The sequence below is a fragment of the Lutjanus erythropterus genome, chromosome 3 (genome assembly GCF_056507025.1).
Source record: "Lutjanus erythropterus isolate fLutEry1 chromosome 3, fLutEry1.hap2, whole genome shotgun sequence".
In the NCBI taxonomy this organism is placed as follows: Eukaryota; Metazoa; Chordata; class Actinopteri; order Lutjaniformes; family Lutjanidae; genus Lutjanus; species Lutjanus erythropterus.
This window is the reverse complement of record NC_139319.1, coordinates 32,045,484-32,051,736: the sequence shown is the minus strand read 5'-3', so window position 1 is coordinate 32,051,736 and position 6,253 is coordinate 32,045,484. Positions and strand designations below refer to the sequence as shown.

Below are 6,253 nucleotides of genomic sequence, written 5' to 3'. Positions count from 1 at the left end.
ACTCATCAGAAAGAGGACAGGCTGGAGGGAGCTTTCCAAAGTTTGTGAAATAAATTAAAAATAACCCTGATGATGTCATCACTTATTTAATTAAGTAACCTCATTGATATTAATTTCTCTTTTGCAAGAGATACCTGAGAACAGCAGATAAGAAAGAAAACAAAAGCACACAGAGCATTAAAGACAATCATAGAATCACAGACATCATTTAAGAAATTTCTGATTAACATCTGCCTATACAGCCAGACATATCCTGTATATTTATATATTTACTCTTTCATGTAGGTATTTTTAGCTTTATGTTTATATAAATACAATATGTTTCATACTGGCCATCATGAGACATTTTCAAGTGTGCCATGAATATTTTCCTTGAAGTCATGTAAAATGGTACCATTTGAACTTTGTCATAAAGATGCCATTAAATGTCAAGAGGCCAGAGTACATTACCAAGGTATGCAAATAGCAGTCAGCTAGTTTACTCATTGCTAAAGTAGGCTAACCCTCTGTCTGCTGTTAACTGTAGCTTACATTTCATCTGGGTTTGACTTCTGGGCCCCCAGGGCTGATTCAGCTAAATAGGTGTCTAGATCCTCAACTAATCAAGCTAACTGGCTAATGTCAGATATCAAACAGCGTTTAGTCAACTTTAGAGCCCACTAAACTAGTTAACTGTTGTCTGTCTATCAGGTAATCCTGTGAGCTACATCACCCTGGGACTGTCATCAAAACTGGCCTTGCAACATTTAAGGACATGTCCAAACAGTACCACTTTACTTGAAGTCAGTATTGCCAAAATCAGCCATGCTGAACTGATCCCAAACCAGTTCAGTGGTTCAATAACAACACTTCACTCAACTTTTGAGAAAAGTCAGTCATCATTCACTTACATGGGTTGTCAGGAAAACACAGGCATTTGAACAGAAAACAGAGGGCGTCAGTTTGGTGTAGACAGTCTTGAAAATTCATATCAGTGTAGTCCTCTGCATTCCCACTGAAATCAGTTTTGTCCATCTGAAAAAATCTTGCTATTTTTTTACATAGAGGCAGTAGTGATGATGGCGGACCCTGTAGAAGAGCCGGTCCAGTAAGGACCGTCTCGCACCAGGTGTGACGTGTCCGTTGGTGACCCCGACACAGCCGAAGCCCAGGCGCTGGTAGAGCCGGTGGGCAGCATGGGTGTATGCTGTGGTTCCCAGGACAACAGAGGAGTATCTGTGAGTGACAGCGAACTCCAGAACCTTTCGTCCCAGTGCCATGCCAACTCCACGCTGCCGATAGCTCCGATCGACAACCATCCGCTGCAACTCGACAGCACCTCCTGACTTCTGCTGTCCGACGGCTGCTACGACACCCACCACTTTTCCTTCGAGCACTGCTACCCACAGACAGGAGTCTGAGGTGGAGGACAAGAATGCAACATGAACATGAGAAATACAAGATGTGAAAACGCAGTGAAAAGAGAAAATCATCCTGTTTAAAACATAATTCATGTCTCATGAGTTCATTCAAGTCTCTTTTTTCACAGCAAGACAATAGTTTTCCTCCCCAACCAACCTGATCTTATCATAACAACAATCAGCCAAATATGACACACAATATCCTTTTTAGTCATGACTTTACTGTAGGTCTCTTAGTGTCAAGGAAAGCCTGTAATTCACAGGCACAGCCAGGTTACACATTAGCACTGAGGAAGTAGCAATAGTGAAGAAGGTGTTAAAGTCTGTTTAGAATTACACAACGATCTATACAGCCTCCATTATCAGACAGTGTTTTGTAACCTCTGGACAGAACAGTCTTCTCAGTAAGCTTGTTAAATTTACCAGCAATATGACTGCTAACTCTCTGTGGTGTAATGTTTTTATTATAAAATGATGAGAGTCATGGGAATTACATAATCCAGGTTTTCTAGTTTCTTAGTTACTATTTCTTTTTAAAGTAGCCATATTGTGTTTTTTGAGTTCTGCCCTTTCCTTTACTGTGCTGTATAGCGTTTTGAATGTAACAGATGTGCAAAGTCACCAAGACCTAAGTCCATAGCAAAGGGAGCTGCTCAAGTCTACAGAAAACACTAATCCTGAACTGGCTGATGTGCCTCATTTGTAACCCTACTTTTGTTTCTTGTTGTGAGTGTCTAAATGGAAGGTGAATAAAGGTACTGCAGCTATAGAGACAGAGTGCAATGCGTCGTACTCTAAAAAACATTTCCAAGGGGAAAATGATCATTACCACAATGTGCAGCCACGGGTTCAAATGCTAACAAAGTGACTGTAGATAACAATATATATATTTCATGTCAAAGGCTTATTTTAGCATTCCACATCTACCAGAAAAGAAAGGTTTGATTGACAAACTCATTATTGCCATTATATCCCACTGTCCCTTGTCCTTACTTGCTTTTCTGTGAGAAATGATCCAACTATACCGAATCACCAGCTAAGATCGTCATTTAACCTGACAAAAATCAAACCAGGCCTCTCATAGCTTAGCCTCAACCTTTACAGTTTGTCTGAATAAATGAACAATTGTAATTTAGGCGTAATGTTAATGACTGTCAGGATACCACAGTTTTCCCATTCATCCTGCTGATACTTCACATCTGTATCCTCATATGTTGGCAGCTTATATAAACTGACTTCTGGCTTCTTTGTGCTTGTTAGTAGTTCATCCCACAATTCAGCAGCCGTAACACATTTTTCAGTAGTTTGCTACACAGAACTGTTTCCTACAGCTCTTTTATAGATTCCTTTTGACTAGCAAGGCCTCAAACTTTTAATAATCTATAAAAAGACAGTTACTTCAGACAGACAGCTACAGATATTGTATTATTTCCCCCTTAATGTATTTTTAGCTACTACAAGGAGTTTTAAATGAAATGGTCTCAGTTTAATACTGATACTTCTGTCTGAAGATCAGCTTATTTCTATATAGATATTCTTAATGTCTGCTGCCAGTTCAGATTCTTCAGATGAAGTGACCCTGTGTTTACATCTTCCCAAGCAAAGTTACAGCAAGTAGTATGTTAGTCACTAATCAGTATGTTAGTACATTTTTATGTAGGCTAAAGACTGTAATTAGCAACCATGTAAAATATAAACAGATTGCTCTTAGGGTTCAGTCTGTCCTGGATGTATGGCTGTGCAGGATTCAAAATCAGTATACTCCTGTTATATTAGGAAGACCCTTTTTATATATTGGTATAATTAATCAAGCAATAATTTCATATGTGCCTAAATTCTACCCTATGCACCAAGTTAGAAATAGTATACAATTTTTCAAAACACACAGCACTTGAAATTTAAATATATATATATATATATATATATTATACCCGATGATTTCGTATAAAAGCCTTCAATGTCTCCCATGTCTCTGCTGATGGCATGTTGCAGATAACCATGGATCACACGTCTGCTGTAGAAGTAGCGTCCACACAGCACAATGGCAGGGAGGAGTACTATCACCCACCAACACATGGTGATGATAAAACATGTAACTGCGGGAGGGAAGATATGAGCAGATGTGTTAATGTGTGAAATCAAAAATCTAAACTTTCTTCATTGCTGCAGAATGAAGTTGATCTCACAGTGAAAACACAAGAGAATAATACAACACAATGTGAAAATAATCGCTTGAATACAACATTATTTATTACAACATAAAAAAAGACACACAAGAATAATAACCACAAAAGAAAAAAGTCCTGTTGGTAACAATAACCATCATTAATCATGACTATTAATTATGTTTACTAATTATTTTATAATTTCTATTATTTTATCATTAGTTTGTGTTATGAGTCATATTTTGTTTCAGTTTATAAGAGATAGTCACAGTTACACTCTGATTAAATTAGAAAGAGTCTATTGCTGCACACATTATAACATTTACATACTACATTATTTATTAATGATTACCACATGATTTGAAGAAATCCTTACATAGAGAGATGGACCAAATACTTTGGTAACACTCAATTACTGGCCGATAATTAGTTTGTAAATGGTTTTTAAACTTTATTTAGATGTCTCTTATGAAGTTGCAACTAAAGATTATAATATCTTATGTACATTACTTTACGACGCAAACTTACATAAGTAATGTCCTTATTTTAACCCAAAGTGTGATCTTTTCTAAACTGAGTCAAGTAGTTTTTGTGCCTTTATTTTAAAAGGCTATCAAGATGTTGCATATTTACCCACAGCATCGTAGTTTAAAGTGTAGGACCACTGACCAACCTGCCGTATTTGATGAGTTGGAAGTAAGAACATGTTTTTCTATAAACATTACCTGGATCATTATTGTACAGTTGCCACTTTCAAAATTTTACAGTTGCTTAATAATTGGGTTATAAAGCATATATAAAAATTATTTGAATGTTTGCTGATAAAGCAACTATTATCTAGTGTCTCTGCTTGGTCTCAACACTCCTAATCAACGTGCTTTGTTGCTCTCCTTTAAAAACGACCTCCTACCAATCTCCAAATTTGGTCATTTTGAAATTTTCGATAAACCTGAAGGAGGGAGTGCTCGTTTATTAGGTGAGACATCAAACTATCAAAATCTTCTGTGGGCCACCCAAACCTTCAATTGCAACTCTGAGCAACACATGAGACTAAATGTGCACATGAGGAGATAATATGACTGGTCTCCAAATAAGATGTAACATCTGTCTACAGTAGGTCAGATAAATGAAGAATAACCACATGGCTAAATCACATGCCTTTATTTTTATGTTTCTAATTACATTTTTTTTTTTAGAATAATCATACATGTTTTGTAGTAATTTCAAACTTAAATGTTTCATTTATTTATTTTTCATGACCTCTCAAGGCCCACCTGCAGGGCCTTCACAGCCCACCACTGGGCTGCGGCCCACACTTTGGAAATCACTGATCTAAAAATTGCATTGTATTGCACCAAGCTGACAATCATTTATGTAGTATCTTACCTGTCATAGCAGCATAAAGCAGGAGACTCTCAGGATGATGTCTCAAACCTCTGAAGGCGGTGTCTGGTATCATCTCCATCAGCCCCTCATAAAAGAGCCGCTGGACCTCTGGTTTGTCGGCGGGCTCAAACTCACGCACGACTATAGTTTGGAGTCCGTCGTCCTGTTTTTGTACATCCTTTATTGGTGCGTTTTCATCCATATCAAACTACTACTACTTCAAATCAAAGTATAAGTCAGGCTTAGGTTCTGATACAAAGGCTGCAGGTATAGAACTAGAGGCAGAAGCCCAACTGCTGTGCGAGTTTCTCTATGCTGTCTCTTGTCTGAGATAGTATGGTGCCCCAGAGGCTTTGCAGCTGCTGTTGGAGCATTCGTCAGATAAGATTCTCAACTGATGTTTGGAGGCCATTCACACACTCGTATCAGGTCCCACATGTTAAAAGATGTGTTGCTCTCAGTGAAAGGGAGACAAAGCAAGTACCAGTTTGTCAGGTAAGGTTAGGGAGGATCTCTCCGATGTGACACCTATTTTCAGGAATGTGTGGGGAACATTAAGAGCCAGGAGACTGCCACACATTTAACTGCAGAATTAAGGCAATAGATATAGTTTATCAGCTAAAATTACAACAATTGTTAAAGTTAGCTAGCTAAAATTAAGTAAGAAACTGCTATAGCTAGTAAGATAGTTAATGAATACGACAGGGAAAAAACAGTTTACAGTGAAATTAATTTAAATCAGCCTGCTATGAACTCCTGCCCACTGTGAGCTCTGTGAAGCTCTGACTGAAAGAGAACTTTATTGATGATGAGCAGCAAATGATCAAACCAGTAGCTGTGTTAAAGTAGCCCACCCAGCTCTTCAGCTGTGAGTTAATCCCTCACAACCCTTTTGATCCAATAAGAGCAACACAGCAATGTGTTTACACAGACAACCCAGCACTTTTTTGATTGTGCGAGATACATCATGCCTTCTTGCTTCAAACAGAAATGATTATTTATTTATTTTCGTGATCATTAATTTACATAGATCCACTTCAATTTTTACTTCTTGTACTGCTGGCAAGGCTACAACCATGGCAAAACTTCCCTGCCGATTTTTACATGACTTTTACCTGACTGTTGATAAATTCTTAAATTGACACAATATTGACATTTAGATGGATGCATTCACGCCACATTGAAGCATCAGTCTATATAGGCTCTGTATTGTCTGCTCATTTCAAAGTGTCCTGCAACAAATGAGCAGCCAAATTTTCTGTGCTGTGTGCACCTGTTCTTCCAGACAACTTCCAGAAACAG

General features: G+C 38.0%; 1 pseudogene across 1 annotated transcript; it reads right to left on the bottom strand.

Annotated features, from left to right (window-relative positions):
- Positions 1 to 629: 629 nt before the first annotated feature.
- LOC146330317 (N-acetylaspartate synthetase-like) lies at positions 630 to 5,102 on the bottom strand (annotated as a pseudogene). The gene is made up of 3 exons (XR_014769282.1): positions 4,952 to 5,102; positions 3,332 to 3,496; positions 630 to 1,396 (listed from the first exon to the last, which is right to left on the bottom strand). The product of XR_014769282.1 is annotated as an N-acetylaspartate synthetase-like (transcript).
- Between the last annotated feature and the right edge of the window lie 1,151 nt (positions 5,103 to 6,253).